The following is a 24,386-nucleotide window of genomic DNA, read 5'->3' as shown; positions in this document are numbered from 1 at the left end:
GTTACAAGTTGCCGAGGCTAAATTCTTACTGAGTGCGGTAAAAGGTTGAGGGCTCCCTTCCTCAATCCATCTCACACAGAGCAGGGGATATACCCCCAGGCTGTGAGTTTTCAGACCCTTAGCCCAATTCATTCATAAGGCAAAAGTTAAATATATGAAGAGGCAAGCTGAGAAGACCACCCTACAGCTTTATAATGGAGGGGTGTCCCTTAAATAGAAGCGCAGCATTGTCCCTCTTTCAGCTCTGGAGCAGGGGTTCAGAAATTTTGCCCACTGGCATAGGCAGTCGATATGAATAAAGGGTTTCAAAACTCTTTTCAAAGGAACTGAACACTGAGTGTAATTTGATTGTGGTAGAGCTGGATTTCCCATTTCTGAGTAGGCTCTAGACTGGCTCTGGCCCCAAACTGTTGTCATGTCTCTATCACGATAATGTCAGAATCTCTTTGATTCCAGCTCTGGACCCTGTTAGCTAGTTCCAGCAACAAGACTCACTCAACCTCCTATTATAGGGATATTCTATGAATCATGCCAAGAATTTGGTCAAATCACTCTGGGCTTGCTCGTTTTTTTGTTTTTGTTTTTGTTTGTTTTTTGTTTTTGTTTTTCTTTCCCAGCTATATCTAAACCTGATCCTGAACTTGTGCATCACAAATCTAGAGCAACACACTAGATTGAAACCTGGTCACAATCCTAACCCGCTAAAAATTGCAAGTCCTTTCCTATTTAGGATAGAATCTATTTCAATTAGATCTATTTAGATTAAAAAAAGAAGTAAACTTAATAATAAGCACGGGAGTATGTACAACACAGTTAATCATTGGCTCTATTCTAGCTTTTGTTCCTTCTTTCCAAAGTATTTTTCCATGAACACTCTTCTTCCCACTGAAACATCCCAATCACAGGTCTGCTATACATTTCCTGTTAATTTTAATACTTCTTTATAATATCACTAAATTTCTTCCTTATGCTAGAAAATATAATCTTTAGATGCTCTTCCAAAACTATATAAAAAGAACTTGAGGCTGATATATTTTCAAGGAAATAGAGTTTTCATAGTTTTCATAGAAAACTTCAAGGAAAATTGTAAATAGTTTACAATGGTAGCTAAGCATCATTCAAGACACGTGTTCCTTTTTTTGTTTTTGTTTGAGAAATAAAAATGCACATTTCCAGACAAAAATCAAAGCTGATACGTTTTTCTTCCCCTTGTTCACATAAGGAAATTATTGTCATCAGTATAAATGCCTCCGCAGGACTTAAGATACAGAATTTCATTAATTTATGGGAAGCATTTAGGCAAATATCTCAGAATTGAGATGATGTAGAGTAACTCCAATGTTATTAGTGATTATTACCACTTTGTAAGTACAATATGTTGCTAATTTTTTCCATCCGGCAACTTTAAGAATTTTACAAACGTATACACTGACCTGGAGGATGTACCTCTCAGAATGGAGGGGCACAATGGTGTCGCTGAGGCCTGGGACCTTAGCAGAGGAGGGATTCAGGCCAAGGGCTTCCAGGGCAGAAGTCAGCGGGCCGGGCCGGCTCGGGCAGGAAGTAGCGCTTTCAGGACTACAGAGTTGTGCTCAGCGCGTGCGCAGTTCACTCCCCGTGCTTGCCTCACGAGCCGCGGGACCTTTGGGCGGAAGCTAGAACACCCGTCCTGGCGGGCCTGCCTGAGGCGCCGCCTCGCTGAGGTGTTGAGTCTGTGAGGGGAACGTGACCATGAAGACAGATTTACTTCACAGCGTGAACAAGACTCTTCACAGACCAGTGCGGTACCTGGGCCGCCGGCACCGAGTAACTCAGGTGAATAAAAAACAACGGAGTATGTTTAGCTGACCCTTGAAGAACACGGGGTTGGGCCGCCAACCAGCACAGCAGAAAATCTGCATAACTTTGACTCCACAAAAACTTTACTAATAGCCTACTGTTGACTGGAAGCCTTAGGGATAATATAAACTGTCAACTAACATATATTTTGGGTGTCATATCTACTGTATACTGTATTCTTACAGTATTAAGAAACCCATGAGGACGAGAAGGGAAAATACAGGTACGGTACTGTGCTATATTAATGGAAAGAAGTCTGCGGGTAAGTGGCCCCGGGCGGTTCAAACTTGTTCAAGGGTCAAGTGTATGTTACAAACAGCGTTTAGAAGTGGTGCGTGACGTGGACGTGAAGGCCCTCCTCACTAGCCCATAGTACAGCTGTATAATTTTTAAAGAATATTAAGACAACTGATATATCATTTTAGATTTTTTAATTGAAGAATAACTGACATATAGTATTGATTAGTTTCAGAGATAAAACATAGTGATTCTATATTTACGTGAGTGCAGTTACCCGTCATCATACAGAGTTGTTACAATGTTACATATTCCTTCCCTGTGCTGTCCATCACAACTCTGTAACTTATTTATTTTGAAACTGGAAGGATGTACCTCTTTTTTTTTTTAATTTTCTTTTTTTTTAATGTTTATTCATTTTTGAGAGACAGAGACTGAGCATGAGCAAGGGAGGGGCAGAATCGGAAGCAGGCTCCAGTCACGGAGCTGTCAGCACAAAATCTGATGCGGGGCTCGAGCTCACAAACCGAGAGTTCATGACCTGAGCCGAAGCCCGAGGCTTCCCTGACTGAGCCACCCAGGTGCCCCTGGAAGGATGTACCTCTTGATCCCTTTCTCCGATTTTTCCCATTTAAGACCACTGATTTATCATTTTAGATGATAATGAGAAAAATGAATAACAAAGTGTGGGCTGAAAAAGTACTTATGTGGTGTGTCCATTTTACAGGGAGTATTGTTTCCATAGATTGGTGCTCCTGGGAAGCACATCTGATGCAGAGTATCAGTAGAAGAAATCCACGCTTGGTCCTGAGCAATCCTGCATATTTTTGCTGGCTGTGCCTAGAATGTGGGCTCTGACCACTGTTTAAACACGACGTTTTTCAGAGTTGTGTATGTGAAAACAAATCCTGAGGCATGACATAATCAGCCCCATGAAAAAGAACAAGGTTATTCAGTGCTTATTGTAAAATGCTACATTCCCCAGCTCAGTGTCCCTCTTCTGTAAGGAAATGCATTGTGTGTGCGGACATCCAGCTAGACCCTTAATTTTGCCACTATATTGGACTTGAGGGCTGTAGGAGAACTGATTCCGTTTTTATTCTCATGCCGTTTGCTTTGCCATGAGTAATAACTTCATATGCCTCTGAAACAGAAGTCTTGTTTCTTCTGCCAGCATTCATGAAAGGGGAATTTGTGTCTCTCAGCACTCAAAATTTTAGTTTGCAAGGAAGAGAAAGACAAATTTCAGACCCTGATAAAGATTTGTATGGAGAAAGGTTACTGGGCAGTGCTCTCTGTGGTGGCATGAGAGAAGCAAAATTAGGCCGAGGGAGAAGCTGATCTGCCATAAAGTCACACCAAAGATTTTAACCAATGCTACAAAGTACTTGGCATTTGGAGTAACCTTGCAGATCTGTCCCAACCTGAGGCAAGAAGGTCTGGCCTTCGTGTCCCATATTAAGCAGCGTTTGCATGTGGGATGCCTCCCAGTAATGAAGCATGATTTTGGGCAAGGTGGCTGTCTTTGTCAGAGGACAAGGGTAATGGGGAAAACCTGGCAGTGCACATCATCATCCACTAAAATTGCAAATCAGAAATATCGAATGAATGGCCTCTGCCAAAACAATGAATTTCCTTTGGAAATACATGACATTTCACTGTTGTCATATGGCCACATTGGTGAGTTTAAAAAAATACACTTCTGAGATAAAATACTGTTTTTAAATTCTAGTGGCATGTGTGAATAGACTCAAATGAAGTGGTTACTTAGGTCAGTTTTGTGACTCCATATTTTGAAAAATCCACTCAAAAAGCAAAAAAAGTAATTCTACCAGTTTAGTATTTGTGGTTAATTATGGGAAAATATTATCAATTATCACCAACTAATCTACCGTTATCAACTTTTTCCAATTTATTCTGTTCTCCTTCCTCATTCACCTGAACACTTTGGTGGTCTCTTGTATAGTACCTAAATATCTGAAATGTGGTGTCAAAGCATAGGAATTACAGATCCTGACAACATGAATTAGAGTTCGCAGTTAAACTCTTAATTCTTTGCTTTTCTCTGGGTACTTGCTTAATTTGTCTTTGCTACGAATTTCTATTCAGTACAGTGGGAATAAGGTACATAGATCAAAAGGTTGTTAGCATTTGAGATACTCCGCTTGGCTGTGTGCTTAGACAGTAGTAAACTCTCAGTATATCTTAACCACCATTATTATGCTTTGCTTTAATTATGTCTAGATCGGGGCACCTGGGTGGCGCAGTCGGTTAAGCGTCCGACTTCGGCCAGGTCACGATCTCGCGGTCCGTGAGTTCGAGCCCCGCGTCAGGCTCTGGGCTGATGGCTCGGAGCCTAGTGCCTGTTTCCGATTCTGTGTCTCCCTCTCTCTCTGCCCCTCCCCCGTTCATGCTCTGTCTCTCTCTGTCCCAAAAATAAATAAAAAACGTTGAAAAAAAATTATGTCTAGATCAAAAGCCTTCTTTCCTCTTATGAAGAACATTTATGAAAACATATCTTGGGCTTCATCACCTGAATCTCTCTATTGTTTTTTTTAATTTTTTTTAAAGACATGGGAATTGTCTTATTTAACTGTGTATCTCAGTGCTTATTATAGTGCCTGAACACACAAAATGAACTTTATTATTGTATTAATGAACAGATAGATTAAATAATGGATTTTCCAGTGTTGCTAGTTTTATCTAGAAACATAGGTTCATGCTTGGAAACCTTCATAGCAAATGAAAATGAAAACAAGGCTGTTAGTAAGGATGGTTTTGAGTAACAAATGTATCTGAGGACAGGGCTATTAAATATCTGGAAATTCTTTTTCAACAGGGGAGGATTGACACTTGACAACAATTTTTTTTCTATTCTTTATTACAGTAGTGGTATAAACTGATAGAGTATGGCAAATAAATATTTTCTTATTATTCAGGGTTATCAGTACAATGATATATGGATTCATTAAAGGGAGCCCTTCAGGCAAGACATCTTTGGAGGAATATTATGGAAGGGGTGGTCCCTAAGGTATAACTTGAAGGGCAAGAACAACTGAGTAAAATTAAGAGATAGGTAGAGAATGAGTTCTTAAGGAGAGTGTCCTAGAAAGCCATATGAGTAACATATGCAAATTAGCACATTTGAGTGTGAAAACTTATTGGGAACTATAAATAATATAGCTCAAGTGGCAAAAAATGAGTGAGAGATAAGATTGAGTGGAGGGATGGTGTTTGGATTCCTCCTAAAGCAGAGCCTGAGCCAAAGATTTGGGTGCTAAAATTTTAATTAGAAGGCGATCCCAAGAAGCAAGAGTGAAAGAACAGAAAGGGTTATTAAAGCAAGAAGAAAAAGTTAAGGTAAGAATAACTATCAGGATCCCTCCTTTGTATAATGGGGGCTCAGTTTCATCAGGGCTCCTGAGAGGGATAAATAATATCTTCTAGAATTGTCCTCTTAAACAAAGGAAGGCTGGAAAATTTACCTGGAGGCACTCAGGTCATATCAACTGAGGTTGCCCTGGGAAATTAATTCCTCCATATTCCCAGGATATATCTAGGAGCTCTGGCAGCCTGGGACCACCTTCCACCCCATGAGGAGAATCACTGGGCTGGAAGGCAACTGAAAGAGTTGCTGCATACATTTGAGATGAATGTTGTCATAAGGGATGAATTTGACACAAATTATAAAGAGATGAATTGGAGGCATAAACTGTGCTCATGAACTCTCCACAGTAGCTGCATATGATATCTAAGTTGGGCTGAGGATATATGATATGGGACACAAAAACGTCTGCTACAGGTAAATAAACGGGGCCAGACCACAAACACCTTGTACATCTTGTTAGGGAGTTTGCATTTACCTATTTATCTTTAGGAACTAAAGCATGTAGAGTAAGAGCATAACGTGACCAGAGGCAAATGTTTATGGACATGGAACATCATCATGTCCTTGACATAAGCACATAGGATAAATACATTAAAATGTTGAAATCCAAGGACGCCTGGGTGGCTCAGTCGATTAAGCATCCAACTCTTAATATCGGCTCGGGTCATGATCTCATGGTCATGAGATCAAGACCTGAGCTGAATGGAGCCTGCTTGGGATTCTCTCTCTCTCTCTCTCTCTCTCACACACAATAAATAAATAAACTTAAAAAATATCAAAATCCAGTTCTTACTGGTTTCAAAAGGACTTCATAGTACTTTACTAAAGACTTGTCAATCTGGAGAAGAGATTACTTTTTTTTTTTTTTAATTGCCATTGTTTCGCACCCAATTAAAAACTCCTCTTAGTAGGACATTCAGGATAAATCATTAACTTGAAACAGTTCTTTTGAGAGGCAGAGAGAGATTGAGTGCAAGCTCTGAGAGAGAGGGAGGTACAGAATCCCAAGCAGACTCCAGGCTCTGAGCTGTCAGCACAGAACCTGACGTGGGGCCTCAACCCACGAACCATGAGATCATGACCCGAGCTGAAGTCAGATGCTTATCCGACTGAGCCACCCAGGCACCCCATAACTTGAAACAGTTCTTAACAAAAGTGTATTATTGAAAAGAGTTATATTTCAGGGGCACCTGGGTGGCTTAGTCAGTTAAGCATCCTATTTGGCTCAGGTCATGATCTCGTGGGTTTGAGCCCCACATCTGGCTCTGTGCTGACAGCTGAGAGCCCGGAGCCTGCTTTGAATTCTGTGTCTCCCTCACTCCCTGCCCTTTCCCCGCTCATGCTCTGTCTCTCTCTCTGTCTTTCCCTGTCTCTCTCTCAAAAATAAACATTAAAAAATTTTAAAGGAAAAGAATGATATTTCTTTATTTTATTGATAAATGGTAGTTGTGTAAAAACCATACTGAAACATAGAGACTTAAAATAGCAATTACTTATTGTTTACTGTATGTTGGCAAGAGCACTTTTATTCCTGATTCTCCTAGGTCCAGTGGGCTAGCCAAGCACCTTCTTTCTGAGGGCCTGGCTGAAGTTTAAAAGAACAAGCAGAGATATGTAAGGTTTCTGAAAATGTGGGCTTAAAACTTGTTCACTCTCTTCTCATATCTGCTTCAATAATTTGCCTCACAAGTCAGATGAGCAAACCCACAGTCTAAGAGGCAGGGAAATAGATGCTCCCTGTTAGTGAGAGGTCCCTTGGCAAAGTATGTGTACATATACAGATAGGCAAAAAATTGTGGATAATAGTAATATATACCACACTGTATTAGTATCCTAGTGTTGCTGTAACAAATTACCATAGCCTTGGTGAATTAAAACAGCAGTTGGTTTTTTACTTGCAGTTCAGGGGGGCCAAAGGTCCAAAATTAGTGTTAGAAAGGTTAGTTCTTTATAGGAGCTCTGATGAAAAGTGTGTTTCAGATGTTACTCCTGGCATCTACTGAGTATAGGCAGTCTTTGGTGTTCCTTGGCTTAGAGATGTATCACTTCAGCCTGTCTCCATATTCCAAATGATGTTTCCATGTCTCTTTGTATTTTATTTTCTGGCTCTTATAAGGAAACTCATCATTATACTTAGGGCTCAACCTAAATCCAGGATGATCTCAAGATTCTTACTTTAATTACATCAGCAAAGGCATTTATTTCAAATCAAGTCACATTCTGAGCTTCTGGTGAACATACCTTTTGGGGGACTACTATTTAACTCACTATACTAACTCACTCCCAAATGTAGTGTTTTTAAGATTTTTACCATTAGTATCATCAATTTCAATTTATTGTTTAAATTTGGCACCTTAATGACATATATATATATATGATATACATCATATATATCATATATATATGATATATATAATGACATGTATATACATCTTTTATATATAGCTATATAGAGAGAGAGAGCAAGCCATTTTTTTTTTTTCCAACGTTTTTATTTATTTTTGGGACAGAGAGAGACGGAGTATGAACGGGGGAGGGGCAGAGAGAGAGGGAGACACAGAATCGGAAACAGGCTCCAGGCTCTGAGCCATCCGCCCAGAGCCCGATGCGGGGCTCGAACTCACGGACCGCGAGATCGTGACCTGGCTGAAGTCGGACGCTTAACCGACTGCGCCACCCAGGCGCCCCAAGAGAGAGCAAGCCATTTTAATTCCACAATAATTCAGAATTCAAATACTATAAACCTTAGGTTTTAAATAAACCAGATTTTGATGATTTATGTTTCATATATGAAAATACTCTACCACTTAATATATTTTACTAAGAACATTGAAGTAGAACATTAAACCTTAGGTTTTAAATAAACCAGATTTTGATGATTAATGTTTCATATATGAAAATACTCTACCACTTAAATATATTTTACTAAGAACATTGAAGTAGAACATTAAACCTTAGGTTTTAAATAAACCAGATTTTGATGATTAATGTTTCATATATGAAAATACTCTACCACTTAAATATATTTTACTAAGAACATTGAAGTTGGAATTATGTGAAAAATAAATCATTTTAATATACAGGTTTGATTTAATGTAAATGTATATATGACATGAAAAATGTTACCAAAACCTTAAATAGGTAATAATGGTACCAATGCATTGTATATTTCTTAATTTTACATTTTTTCAAAGCATACCTCGGTTCTGGACTCATAAATGTAGTACAAATCAATCAGATAGGCAACAAGTTCCTAACTGGTGATTTGGTACAAGCTTCCAGAAAAACACAGAGCAAAATTAACCTATAATACAAAATTTTGGCAGCAAACATGCCAATTCAAACCTAGGAAACTCCTGAAAATATTTATGAAAGAATTGCTAAGATTGCTAGGAATCACTCCCATGTCTCACAAATTATATAACAAAACTATGGAATAAAGCAATGTTGGACTAAAAGATGTGGCCCCAGACTGGTACCAGTACCTGAACTGTTTATTTCCATTTATTGTTAGTCTACAATGAGATAAGTGCAGATGCAGAATATTTACAAACTTTTTTTGAAGTTTTATGTTATTTTCACTTTCTAAATGTATGACTTTTGGATCACCTCACTGAACACGGCCTAAATCTTTGGAGATCCATGTGGAGTGAATTAGGTGCTTGTCATGCATACATATAACAGTGTTTGATAATTACGGATTTGTCAACTTTAATCCAAAAATGTACTAAACCTAGAATACATTTCTTTTCTTAAAAGATAATTTAAGTTTTTGGAACTAGCTGTTGATGAAGGATTGAAGATATTTTGACACTACAACATAACCTGCATTTTGGATAATAGTTACCAGTGATTATCCTGAGTTTGCTGAAATTGCTTTAAAATCTTTTACTCCATTCCCATCCACTTACGTCTTTAAGACTGTTCTCTCTACTGCCATTTTTCTTGAAACGAATGTTTTGATATAGATCATCCTCTGTCACATAGTCATCAATCCAGATTATGTAAATTAATAAATTTACTCATTAAATTTAATAATCTCATTTTTTAGGTTATAGTTTTTTTTTAATTTGTTTTTTTAACGTTTGTTTATTTTTGAGACACAAAGTGTGACAGGGGAAGGGGCAGAGAGAGAGGGAGACAGACTCTGAAGGAGGCTCCAGGCTCTGAGCTGTCAGCACAGAGCCTGATGCAGGGCTTGAACCCATGAACTATGAGATCATGACCTGAGCCAAAGTCAGGCACTTAACCAATTGAGCCACCCAGATGTTCCTTATCTTCACAACTCTTAAGAGATCATTGGAGTGGATAATTTATCTTTTTATTAGCCATGAAATCTAAGATTTAAAAAAATAGGAAAAGACTTGTTTAAGATCACACATCCCACAACTGGCCAAATCAGAAGTTAAAGCAGTTTCTCCGACATCATTCTTACTTTCATGCTTCATATTTGATTACCCTTCAAGCAGCCATATGTACAGGGTTCCTTCCTTTCAAGTTTCTAGATGGCCCAATATGAGGTTAGAAACAAGGAAACACTGGAGAGAAATGTTTCACCCATGGATTACACAATAGAAATAACAGATTCCATTGTTGCAATACACATTAGCAAAGATTAGTTGCTTAAAACATCAATTTACGATCTCAGATTTCTGTGGTTCAGAAGTCTAGCATAGCAGGGTTGGTTTCTTATGGTGGCAATCAGCATATGGCAGCCACAGTTGCATTCTCATCTCAGCTTGGTGTCTTCTTTCTCAATCATTGGTTGTTGGCAAAATTCAGTTTCTTCCTTGCTTTTGGCATGGTCCCCTCCATTTTCAAGCCAACAGTGGCAGGTCAGTTCTCACACTTCTCATCTCCTTAATTTCCCTTCTTTCTTCTGCTTTTAAGGGTTCTTTTGGTAGAAAGAACATTAGACCTGTGTTTCCATCCTGCCTCTGCCACCATTAGCTTTATAACCTGGGGGTCCCATAAACTTTCAAGGCTTTATTCCCTTAGATACAGAATGAAGACACTGCTGTCTACTTTTTCTCTCAACAAATTCCTTGACATGAATTAATCACCCTAGGGTCCCTTTCACTTCTAATTTTAAATCAACTGTACAAGCAGTTCAGTAATAAAGATGTACCTTTTGTCAAATACATAACAAGAATTCCTGAATATGCTCAATAAAAGTTGATTAAATGAAAAAAAGGTAGATGAATATAAGCAGCACTTTTCAAGTTATCTATATTTCACAAAGGGTAAAATTAAGCAAAAATAATAGTGCTTCTCAAATTCCTGACCTCTCTTCAAGACTTACGAATTTTATTAACTGTTGATTCATGTGAAACCCAGTGTCTGATAGCTATGAGGCATGAACAGTGATTAATTAGACTGGTGCCACTCAAAAAGAAGTAGGACCTAATGCATAACAGTCAGTCATATAGAAATCTTCCACATGTATTTAATATTGAACTACTGATACAACGTTTCAAAGTAAAAATGTAGTTATGCTTCCATTGTGCATGGCTCTACACATTGTAAGCAACTATAAGGTTATTTTTAAAAATCATTTTATTTATTCATTTCAGCATGTACTCTTTAATTCCCATCTCCTATTTCCCCTAAACCCTCACTACCTCCCCTCTGGTAACATCAGTTTGCTCTTTATAGTTCTTAAGAGTTATAATGGCTGTTTAAAAGTTTTTTTTGTTGTTGTTGTTTTTTAGCTTCTGCACTGCGAATGAAACAATCAGCAAAACTAGAAGACGACAGAATGGGAAAAGGTATTTGCAAATGACATATTGGATAAAGGTTAGTATCTAAAATCTGTGAGGAATTTACCAAACTCAACACCCAAAAAACAAATAATCCAGTGAAGAAATGGGCAGAAGACATGAATAAATTTTCCAAAAAGACATCCAGATGGCCAACAGACACATGAAAAGATGCTTGGTGTCACTCATCATCAGGGAAATACAAATCAAAACCACACTGAGATATCATCTCACACCTGTCAGAGTGGCTAAAATTAACAATTCAGGAAACAACAGATGCTGGTGAGGATGTGGAGAAAAGGGAATCCTTTTGCACTGTTGGTGGGAATGCAAAGTGGTGCAGCCACACTGGAAAGCAGTGTGGAGGTTCCTCAATTAAATTAGATTAGATTAGATTAGATTAGATTAGATTAGATTAGATTAGATTAGATTCAAAATAGAACTACCCTACGACCCAGCAGTAGCACTACTAGGAATTTATCCAAAGGATACAGGAGTGCTAATTCATAGGGGCACATGGACCCCAATGTTTATAGCAATGCTTTCAACAATAGCCAAATTATGGAAAGAGCCTAAATGTCCATCAACTGATAAATGGATAAAGAAGATGTGGTTTAAATATACAATGGAATACTATTTGGCAATCAGAAAGAATGAAATCATGTCATTTGCAGCAACATGGATGTAACTGGAAGGTATTATGCTGAGTGAAATAAGTCCATCAGAGAACGACAGGTATCATGTTTTCCCTCATATGTGGATCTTGAGAAACTTAACAGAAGACCATGGGGGAAGGGGAGGGGGAAAAATGATTATAAACAGGGAGTGAGGGATGCAAACCACAAGACACTCATAAATACAGAGAACAATCTGAGGGTTGATGGGGGGGTGGGGGATAGAGGAAAATGGGTGATGGGCATTGAGGAGGGCACTTGTTGGGATGAGCACTGGGTGTTGTATGTAGGTGATGAACCACGGGAATCTACCCCAAAAACCAAGAGCATGCTTTACATACTGTATGTTAGGCAATTTGCAATAAATTATATTTAAAAATTATTTTTTTTTCTGCAATGTATTGTGGTAATAGCATTGTCAATGGAGAGCTTTGTTTGAGGTTGTTTTTTCTACATACCTGTTGAATTGCAACGTCACCTTTCAAACCTGTGGCTTTGAATAAATTATGAAATACTTTAGAAAATGCCTTATTTAAAAACATCAGTGTGTGCATCAATAGCACTATGCTCATTGGGAACGTAGGTGTTCATCAGAATGTGCAATCTGGAGGAAAACCTGAAAATTATTAAGGGAAATTTAATGAGTTAGAGATTCTAAAAATTCTGAATTTGGGACATATATGTTTATGTAGTGTCAGTGAAGAGGAAGATACTCTATAGTAAGCCTATTTTGATGGAGCTATGACAAAGGAAACAGACTCAGAGAGTTGTCTGCCAAAAATTTATTGGGAAGTGGTCTTAGAATATGCAACTTTAAGAAAATGAGTTTAGGACCAGGCAGAATGATAAGCGGATCTGCAGTTTACTCCTGATAACTAAGGCCTTTGTAACTCCACATCAGCCAATCATTGGCAGCACTGGGAGTAAAAAGTCTTTGGACTTTATAATTCCATACAACTGAGGACAGTTTCCACTAAAAAAACACATGTATGAGTCATTAGTAACCAGCATTCCCAGCAGTTGGGGGATGGGTCTATGTCCACTTTTCTATAACCATGGTTTAAAAAAATCACAACTTATATAGTGGGTTAAGGTAACACACATTTATTATCTTACAGTTCTGGAGGTAAGAAGTCTGAAATAGGTCCCCCTGGGCTAAAATCAAGGTGTTAGCAGGCTTGTGTTGTGTTTTCTTCTGGAGGCTCTAAGGAATAAATCATTTTCTTCCTTCTCCAGCTTCTAGAGGCTGTTCTCATTCCTTGGCTTATGACCTATACCATCTTCAAAGCCAGTGAAGTCTTCCTCATGTTGTGTCACTCTAATGATAACATTCTTGCCGCCTTTACTTTACTAGAATCTTGTGATTACATTGGCCCCACATGGATAATCCAAAATAATCTTCCTGTCTCAAGGTCACTAGGTAGCAATCTTAATTCCATCTGCAATTTTAATTCCTCTTTACCATGTGACCTAACTTAGTTACAGGTTCTGGATATTGGGTAGTAAACATCTTTGAGGGACCATTATTCTGCCCATAATAGGTATATTTACTCATGAAGAAGATAACTGAGTGAAGCACACAACATATAGTTGCCAGACTGGTGAATTAGAGATAGGAATGGGGTCACCTTTCTTTGTTCTCTGCCACTTTCCGCCAGGATGTGATAAATATATATATAACTAACCGAGTTAACATTTACATACAATAATCTCAGACATAAATTTACTATTAAGTTATTTTTCAGTAAATTTATAGATCTATGTAACCATCACTACAGTATTAAAGCACTTTCACTACCCCAGTAGTATCTTCTTGACCATTTCCAGCAATCTCCATTCTCATCAGCCCCAGATAACTGATTATCTGCTTTTTGTTTCTATAGCTTTGACTTTCCTGGACATTTATATAAATTTAATCGTATGATATGTAGTGTTCTGCATATGGAACATGTGATATGAATACAACACACTGTGCTTATCCATTTACTGGTTGACATATTTAGGTTGTTTCCAGTTTAGGGGTGTTATGAACAATGCTAGTATGAATGTTCATATACAAGTCTTTACATGGACATATGTTTTTATATTTCCTTAGTAAATATCTAGAAATGGAAAGGTAGGACCATATGGTATATATACATTTTTTCAAAAAACATTCTAAACTCTTTCTACAATAGCTGAACCAGTTTTATTCCCACAGGCAGTGTGAGGGTATCTATTTTCCACATTTTACCAATATTTGGTTTATTTTAAATATCTTTTTGATAATAGCAATTAGTATATGTATGTAGTGGTATGTCAGAGTAATTTTCAGTTTCATTTCCCTAATTACTAAGGATATTGAACATTTTTTCATGTGTGTATTTGACATTCACGTATGTTCTTTGGTGAAATATTTATTCAGATCTTTTGCCTGTTGTTTAATTGGAATTTTTGGCTTTTAAATATCAACTTGAATGGGTTATTTATATATTCTGGATACAAGTTTGTTATTAGATATATGATTTTCAAAAGTGGTTTGTTTTTTTCAGTTTTATTAATGATGCATTTCAAAGCACAGGAGTTTTTAATTTTGATAAAGTTAAACACTGTTTTTATTTATGAATCATATTTTGGTGTTTTATCTAAGAGATCTTTGCCTATCCCAATGCTCTGATATTACCTCCTAGATATTATTTTAGAAGCTTTGTAATATTAACTCTTATATTTATGCATATGACTTATTTTGCATTGAGTTTTGTATATAGTGTGAGGTAAGGTTCTAAATTCATCTTTTTGCATATAGATAATTCATCGTCCTATGACCATTTGTTGAAAAGACTATCCCCTTCCCAATTATTTTTGTTTCTTAGCCATAATTATTCAAATTTAATAGGTTATTTCTGGATTATCAGTTTTGTTCCATTAGTTTATATGTCTAATACACCAAAAAAACTTTGTCTTGGTTATTACAAGAAGTTTGGAAATCAGATAGTATATGCCCTCCACTTTTATTCTTTTCCAAATTGTTAGTCATTACAGTTAAATATTAATTTTACTAATAAGCTTGTTAATTTCTACCAAAAATACCTAGTGATACATTGACCAGTATTTTCTTGAATCTGTAGATCAATTTGGAGAGGGTTGCCATCATAAAAAATAGTGAATTTTCTAATCCATAAACATGGAATATGTATTTATTTAGATCTCTTAAAATCTCACAGCAAGCTTTTATGGTTTTCATATAGTCTTTCACAAGTCTTTTATCCCTTTAGTTAAATTTATTACTGAGTATTATTCTGGTTGCTGTTACCGTGAATATTTTTCATTACTTTTTCAGAATGTTCATTGTGCATTATAGAAATACAGTTGACTTTTGTATGTTGCTCTTATATTATGTAACATTGTTAAATGTGTGTTAATCCATTGAATGGAATTAAGTGTGTGTGTGTGGTTTCCTTAGGATTTTCAGTGCAGAGAATTATGTCATATGCAACTGAATATGGACAATTTTGCTTTTTTTCTTTCAAATATGAATACCTTTTATTTATTTTTCTTGTCTTGGGCACTAGCTAGAAACTCCAGTATAATGTTGAATAGATACCTGCTGAAAGTAGGTATCCTGTCTTTTTCCTATTTTGAGGAAAGAATTTAGTCTTTCACCATTAAGTATGATATTAGCTATAGACTTTTATAGGTGCCCTTTATTACTTTGAGGAAATGATTTTCTGTTCCTAGTTTACTGGGTGCTTTGTCAGAAATGCACTTTGGATTTGTTATGTACTTTGTTTGAATTTGCTGAGATGATGCCGTTTTGTGTTTGTTGTTAGTTTGTTTTTAGTTATATGAATAGTAACTGTTATGGCAGAAGTTGTGCCTGGTAATACTGTTGATATACTACGTTGGTGAAGGAATCTCAGCAGATTTCTTTTTGTTTTCCCTACAATGATGGCTCTTATCTCACAGATAAAAAGTCCCATGTAAGTTTTCTGCTGTCAAGTTTAGTCAGTCCAGTAGTACATTTTGAAAACGACCACTTTGTGAGTTTATGAATACAGAAGATTCATTGTGAGCTGCAGTGATCCGAGGACTGCATTTATTACCTGGCCACCATCTACCCTTATTTTGACAATGCAAAGCTATTTGGTGCTTTGAATCCTTGGCTATTGATGCCAATCCAGCCCCTATATCTTCAAAAGATATTGGTAATGTCTTTACCTATTTCGTGATTATCTAAGTAAAATGTTTCCAGGTACCTTTGGTGAGACAGTTTTTTTTTTTTTAATTTATTTACAGAAAAATTATGAGAAAAGTACAGAGTTTCCATATGTTTATTTCTTCTGTACAGTTTCTTCTGCCTTTAGTCTTACCAACTTATTTCTAAAATTATTTAGATCAGCATGTTTTTCTTTTATCTCCTTTACTGATATTGTTTCATACATTTGTAAATGCAGTAAGATTGTTTTATTTATTTTTAACATATTGCTTTCTGTCTTTGGATCCACAGAGCTTCTAAGTTATTTTTTAGGATTATGTTTCATTAAGATTGACTCTTTGTACTGAAAAGTTTTATAGAGTTTGGAAAATGCATAGTGTTGTGTGTTCACAAGTATAGTGTCATACAGAATGGTTCCGTTGTGCTGAAGAATCCCCTGTGCTTTACTTATTCAACCTGCACCCTTTCCTGGAACTACTGATGATTCTTTATCATGTCTATAGTCTGTCTTTTCTAGAATGTTATGTAATCAGGGTGATTATAGTATATGACCTTTTCAGACCTGCTCCTATCACTTAGCATTTTGGATTCATCCATGTCCTCTTCTGGTCTGATAACTTGTTTATTTTCTTGCTGAATAATATTTTCTGTATGGATGTGGAACAGTTTGTCTATTCACTCATCTATTGAAGGACATCATGATCACCTCCAGTTTTGGGTAATTATGAATATAGATGCTACCAACATTCAGGTTTTTTGTGTAGACATACATTTTCAAATTAGTTGGATAAATTTCTAGGAGCGTGATTTCTGGATCACATGGTAAGGCAATGTTTTGCTTTGTAAGAAACTGCTGGACTGTCTCTCAAAGTGGTTCTCCAATTTTGCATTTACATCAGCAGTGAATAAGTGTTTATCATTGTCACTAGGAACTGGTATTTTTAGTTTATTTTTAAATTTATTTATTTATATTTTTTTAATTTTAGCCATTCTAATTAATGAGAGGTGGTTCTCCAAGTGATTTTTGTACATAGGAGGTTTTGTGAAGATTTATGGGGTTAGGTAAGAGAAATTGCACGTTTTAGAAGAAAACCATTGTCAATTGTTTCTGAGAATGCAAAGAATAGTCTTTATTGATATACTTTCTAATAGTGGTGTATATTCTTTTGATTAATTAAAGTTATTATTGAATTTGCTTAGGCTTATGGCTATGCTTAGGGATACATTAACCTAGAACTTTACCACCCCCAATTTTTTAAAATTTAAGCAACTTTAAAATTAAAATTCATCACCAAAACCAAATATTCTCTGCAGTGATTAGTATGACTGACCACTGCTTTCTTTCTTTTTTTTTTTTTTTAAATGTTTATTTTTGAGAGAGAGAGCAGAGCACAGTGGCACAGGGGCAGAGAGATAAAGGGAGACACAGAATCCGAAGCAGGCTCCGGGCTGTGAGCTGTCAATATAGAGTTTGACATGGGGCTCAAACCCACAAACCGCAAGATCATGACATGAGCCAAAGTCGGATGCTTAACCAATTGAGCCACCCAGATGCCCTGACTGACCACTGCTTTCAATATAGGCCTACCTCATAGGGTTAAAGGTAAAAATTTTTAACAACATAGTCATAGCATAGATAACATACTGGTTTCTTTCCAGTTGTGTAGTTTGTAGACCTCCAAATACTTAGTTTGATTTTTATCATGGATTTTTGTCAAGTGCATTTGGAAATGCTAATTATATTTTGGCAATATATGTTTAACATGACCCATATTTTTATTAGCTAAAATACATTTCAAATAAAATGTCCTTGTTTTATGTAATAATCTACAGTCTTATTTCCAAATTGGATGATTATTAGGCCTATATTTAATAGCTACTCTTAGGCTAAAAATGCTCAGTGTGACCTTTACTTTGAGAGTGAAACATAATTTTCACTATTTATCCATCTGAATTTTGATATTTAACATGCAATTTTAAAAGCAAAGTAGGTACTTTTACATTATTAACTGTCCTATATATTTAAGATACAGTCCTATTTTGGATTTGAAAAAATATAATTGAGGGAATATAAAAGGGAGATATAATTTTTGTAAATACTTTTCTCTTTCAACTGGTAAAGTAAGACTATAACAGGAGTCAAATACGTGCTTTCCTCTTTAAAAATAAATTAACTTTAATAGGATTTATAACACATTTGCGCATGTGTGGTCCTATTAATCAGAATCATAGTCCAGTGAATTAACAAATAAAGAAGGGAAAATAAAATCTTACTACATTCTTATCATCTCAATAAAGGTCCTGAAGTTTGCTAGAATAGAGTGAAAAACTTCACCCATAAATATTTTCTATTACTTAAAATTTACATAAAAGGAATTGCCACTTCCGACAATAATGTGCTAACTTTATTCAGACCAAGCCTCCCACTAAGTAGAACTAAAAACTCTACATAATAATGATAATAATAATAATAGTAATAAGCAATGATAGCATTTGTTTGGAAACATCAGAAAGCTACCAAGGTAGCAAGAATTTGAAGGCCAAGGTTCCCCCAAGAAGAGATTAGACAGGCAAGCTGAATATTTGGAATCACCTTTCTTAAAGAATCAAAACCAGAGGCTTGGAAGGAAGGAGAACTTTCTTCATATAACATGGAGTAGGGAGGCGGGCTTTTGGTTTACATGTCAGTGTAGAGGTAGATCTCCACATTTTCGCTTGGGAGACCCAAAAGCTAAAAGTTACAGAAAGAGTAAATTAGAAATGATAATCTTTCACAAAGGTTGAGGCCTAGCTTCAAATTAGTTCAACCCTTGCGTATAGTAGATAAAAGCATGTAACTGTGGGAAACAAAATGATTTCTATCCTGAGAAAAATAATACCACTAACAAAGTTGTACTGTCTCTTCAGTTTTCAACACAATGTATGGCATTCAACCAAAATTAGCCATAAGTTAAAAAAAAAAAAAGTAATAGAAATGAATCTACAGGCAATGAAAATATTAGAATTAGTGAACATAGATCTTCAGTTATCTGTGATTAATGTTTGAGAAGATAAACCAAAACATAGAGAGTTTTAGCAGTGAACTAGAAAGTGCATTTTAAATAAATAAACTAAAATTGAAAACTTCAATTAATAAAAATAATTCATCAGGAGCACCTGGCTGGCTCTGTCTCCCTCTCTTTTTGCCCCTCCTGCCCTCTAAAAATAAAGTAACGTTAATTTTTTTAAATTTTTTTTAATTAAAAAAAAATTTTTAATGTTTCTTTATTTTTGAGAGACAGAGACATGGCACAAGTGGGGGAAGGGCAGAGAGAGAGGGAGACACAGAATCCAAAGCAGGCTCCAGGCTCTAAGCTGTCAGCACAGAGCCCAACACAGGACTGGAACTCACGAGCTGTGAGATCATGACCTGAGCTGAAGTCAGACGCTTAGCCGACTGAGCCACCCAGCTGCCCCTAAATTTTTTTTTTTTTAAAAAAGAACTCAACAGGGGCACTTGGGTGGCTCACTTGGTTAAACATCTGACTTCGGCTCAGGACATGATCTCACAGTCAGTGAGTTTGAGCCCTGTGTTAATGCTCTGTGCTGACAGCTCAGAGCCTGGAGCCTGCTTCAGATTCTGTGTCTCCCTCTGTCTCTGCACTTCCCCCGCTCGCTCTCTCTCTCTCTCTCTCTCTCTCTCTCTCTCTCTCTCAAAATAGACATTTAAAAAATTTTAAAAAATTCAACAAATGGATTTAACGTCAGATTATACATAATTGGAGAGAGGATTTGAAAACTGAAAGTTAGCATATATGAAAATAACCACTTTGAAATATAAAAAGACAAAAGGATGGAAAATACAGAAAAAGTCATAAGAGACATTGGGGACACAAGTGTAAGTGCCTAATATATGTTGCACATATACTTGGCACAGGAGGACAAAAAACTCTATGATATTGACAAGACATATTTGGGTATATAATGGCTAAGAATTTCCTAAAGTTGTGAAAGACACGAAGCCAGATTAAAGTTTTAAAAAACAGGGGCGCCTGGGTGGCGCAGTCGGTTAAGCGTCCGACTTCAGCCAGGTCACGATCTCGCGGTCCGTGAGTTCGAGCCCCGCGTCGGGCTCTGGGCTGATGGCTCAGAGCCTGGAGCCTGTTTCCGATTCTGTGTCTCCCTCTCTCTCTGCCCCTCGCCCGTTCATGCTCTGTCTCTCTCTGTCCCAAAAATAAATAAACGTTGAAAAAAAAAAATTTTAAAAAAAAATAAAAAATAAAAAACAGTAAACATGTTAAGTACAAAAAAATCCTCATCTTGGCTCTTCATAGCAAAACTCCTAGAAATCAAAGATAATATTAAAACTTTAGATAAAATAAAAAGACATATTACTTATTTTCTAATCAGCAACAAAGACTGAGAACTGATTTCTTGACAGAAACAATGACAATTAGAAAACAATAGATAATAGTCTAAGTTCTGAAAGAATTAAATGCAAAAATAGAAGTCTATACTATGTCAAATCGATGTTCCTCTCCAACTTCCAACTGCAGAAAGCATAATTACCTAAAGGCTTCTGCTGAAATCCGTGCTTGGATTAGCTCAGAAGTCATACTTTTCACAGACTGCTCTTAGCTAAATAAACCCTGAGACAGGGACTAACTATGGCAAGCCCATTCCTAAGAGATTAGGAACCCTTTTGATGGGCAACTGTCTTCTGATGGGCTCCCTCACAGATTTGGCAAAATCTCCTTAGATTTTTCTTTGCTATAGAATAAGACACTTCTAACTAGCTGTTCTCTCCTTTCTTCCTCTTCTCTTCCTCCATCTCTCGGTCTGACCAGCATTGCTATCTGAGGGCTCTCTCAGCCGTTCTCTGCCCCCCACTCCTTCATTTTCTCTCAGAGGCATTTCCCCCAAATAATTTATTTCATATCTGTTATGCTCAGAATTCGTGATCCCCAAATACCGCCAGGGAGCCGAGTCCGATGTAAAAGCAAAAGAGCCTTTATTCGAGCTAGCTCGAGCTCAATCCCCTACCTGCACCGAGGCAGCGGTGAGATACCGGGGAGAGAGAGCGAGTTTCAAAAGCACAAAGGTTTTATTGGGGCCTAGGGCCAGTTGGTGAGGTAATGGCTATGGCCTCAGCCGATTGGCTGGGGAAGGGTACGAGTCCTGTTAGGCAGGTGAGGGGGAGGGTTACTCAAGGGGAGGAGGTGTGGTCAAGGTGAAGGACACAGAACAAGATGGAGTCGGCCTGCGTAGGCCTGCCCTTTCAATATCTAACCCTATTTTGGCATCTGTTCTTAGAATATCCATCTATTAAAAAAAATTTCATACAAAATAAGACAGGAATAGAGATATTTTTGCAATAAATAAGGTAAAGAAAAATTGACAGAATTAATCAGTGACCATACAGCACAAAAATACTAAAGCTATAACTAAAGGCAGAAGGAAACATCCCAAAAAGAAGTACAAAGATACATAAAGAAATGTAGAGAGACAGTAGATTAAATGTGTAAGTATAATGAATCATGGTTATAGAAAATTATAATAACATCTTATGGGGTTTAAAAATACATGATAACAAAAGAACAAGTGGTAAAGAGAGTTAGGAGGAGTTAAAGTGCTGTTAGGCCCTTTCATTATGCAGGAAGTGGGTCCCTTTAGTGTAGGTGGTTCTTATGTATATGCTGGGATCCCACTACATTAAAGGTGGCAGGGTGAAGAGATTTGCAGTATAATTAAGGTCTTTAATCTCTCAACTTTGAGTTAACCAAAAGGAGATTATCCTGGTTGGACTTTACTTAATCCTCTGAGCCCTTTCAAAGAGGGTCCAGACCTTCCCTGAAGGGAGACAGTGAAAGAGACTCCTCACTAGCTTTGAAGAAGTACACTGCTGTGAAAGGTGCTCATGACTGGACCCTGAGAGCATCTTCCAGGAACTCAGAGTGACTCCCCACTCAACGGCCAATAAGAAAGCAGTGACCTCCATCCTACAGCTGCAAAGAGAGAGTTCTGACAATAACCAGAAAGCCTGAAAAAGACTCCAAAGAGCAGATGAAATGGTGGCCCTGCCAGCATGACGTTTGGAATGCAGCCATGTGAGACCTTTAGCAGAGGACTTAGGTAATCTATGCTTGGATTCCTGACCCTGGAAATTATAGATAATAAGTACATGCTATTTCGAGGCTCTTTATTTTTGGTAATTTGTTATATTCCATTAAAGAAATTTCGCATCTCTTACCGCTATGATAAAAACATGTAGATTAGACTTTAACAGGCCTACTAGATATAAAGAATATTTTATAACATAATATAATTAACTCACCAAAAGATATAACAATTCTAAATATGTATGTAATAATACAAATATCTTAAATTTATGTAAGTCAAATTAAAAATTAATAGGGAAACCAGATAAATCCACAATTACTGTGATAGATTTGATTATACCTCCCTTTGAAACAACATGTTTATTTTCAGGTCCAAGATACATTTCAAATGTATTGCTGGAACAATAATATTATAACTATAGAATTTGAAAAAATAAGTTTCAAAAAATAAGAACTTGAAAAATGAGGTAAAAAGTGACTTATAGCTAGTTAGATTTGAAATTACCCTTTAAAGCAAAGATCTTTCAAATCTATTCAGTGATTTAAACCTTTAGGCTAGAGGAAACATTCACATTACTTGTTTGCATACACTTTTTTTTAGATTAAAAAGCCTGTTATATTGTTAGTCTGGGTAGTGTGGCAAAATTATTCTCATTACGTTTTTATGCCAATATTTTGTTTAGCTCATATCAGTGAGTAGGTATGTACTTAATTAGCGGCTATTTTCCGGTAGGTAGTTATATCACTGAATATGAAACAGAAACATATGGCTTTTAACTTTTACAAAGGTATTTTCTTGCAATAGGTTATGTTTCAGTGTCTGTAATTTACTTTAAGATGTATCAGCATGTAGTATTAAGAATATACATACCAATTTATTCTACATCATTAGGGGCAGTCATTTGTTCTTCAAAATGTGCATTTCATGGGTATCAGGATATCCGATATATTAAATTCTGAAGAAGGCTTCTATAAACATCTTGCTTTTCCATGTCTCAATTAACACTTCAGACTTTGTTTACTAGCATTTTATTTTTGAAATTAAAAGCATAATTAGTATAATTATAGTTAGAAATGGAATTTATTCATGAAATTAAAAGTATTAAAATATGGATTAGATAGAATATTTTAGAGACACTGTCTTTGCATGAATAAAGTTTCAGAATCTAGAGAAATGTCTTCTCTGCTTCCTTAGCGATGGCATCTAAAGCTTCATCTTTGGGGCGCCTGGGTGGCGCAGTCGGTTAAGCGTCCGACTTCAGCCAGGTCACCATCTCGCGGTCCGTGAGTTCGAGCCCCGCGTCAGGCTCTGCGCTGATGGCTCAGAGCCTGGAGCCTGTTTCCGATTGTGTGTCTCCCTCTCTCTCTGCCCCTCCCCCGTTCATGCTCTGTCTGTCTCTGTCCCAAAAATAAATAAACGTTAAAAAAAAATTTTTTTTTAATGATTCTGGATCTAGTCATTAGTTAGGAGTGATTCTGATTGTCTGATACTAGCAGCAGGATGAAAAAAAAATTCTGCTGCTGAAAAATACTTGCATATGCCTGGCATAAACATTTCATATAAGGTGGTGTTTATAACACCCAAATTTAGCTTGCATTTTTTGAATTTACTAAATATGTTGCATAAAATGTATAGTGGCTGCTTGTAATAAACATTTGTTTATAAGTACCTGTATGTTTGGCAGAATTTGTTCTAAGATTTACTTAATTTCAAAACTTGAAATACGATTGCAGAGAATAGCTAAAGTTCATCAACCTCATATTTCAAAATTAAAAAATAGCCTGATAGTTGTGTATCACCATATTTGCATAGGTCAGTCCATCATAGAGTGATTACACAAAACAAACAAAATCAAGGCAGAGAGGTAATATAAAGGTAATAGAAAATGCAAACAAAGTGTATGGCATTTCATTTTAAGAATCCACATTTTGTGTTGCTCCAGAAAGCTGTCATAAACAAAAGAGAACAGTTAAAAATGCAGAGAGTAGGGCATTACAGATAGGAAGCACCATGAGAAAAATATTGATGAGGGAAAGCACATGGAAATATTTGGAAAATAGTGAGTGGTGTAAGATAAAATGCCCATGTGATAGGTGCTCAAAAAACATTTATTAAATGCATAAATTAATTCATGAACAAATGAAGTTAAATTGAGGCTTTGGCTTCAAGATAATTTATCTATAAATATTAATTAC

The 24,386-nt window shown here is 36.6% G+C and overlaps 1 long non-coding RNA gene across 1 annotated transcript in view; it reads left to right on the top strand.

Moving 5' to 3' along the window:
• Positions 1–1,680: 1,680 nt before the first annotated feature.
• Positions 1,681–24,386, top strand: part of LOC147582526 (uncharacterized) — a 57,414-nt gene continuing 34,708 nt past the window's right edge. The window contains exons 1-2 of the long non-coding RNA XR_015248741.1: positions 1,681–1,815; positions 11,176–11,260. This is a non-coding gene — a long non-coding RNA (uncharacterized LOC147582526). The remainder of the gene's footprint in view (positions 1,816–11,175; positions 11,261–24,386) is intronic.

The sequence above is a fragment of the Puma concolor genome, chromosome A3, assembly GCF_028749965.1.
Source record: "Puma concolor isolate L17-30 chromosome A3, mPumCon1.1.hap2, whole genome shotgun sequence".
Classification (NCBI taxonomy): domain Eukaryota; kingdom Metazoa; phylum Chordata; class Mammalia; order Carnivora; family Felidae; genus Puma; species Puma concolor.
This window is presented reverse-complemented; position numbering and strand designations above follow the sequence as displayed.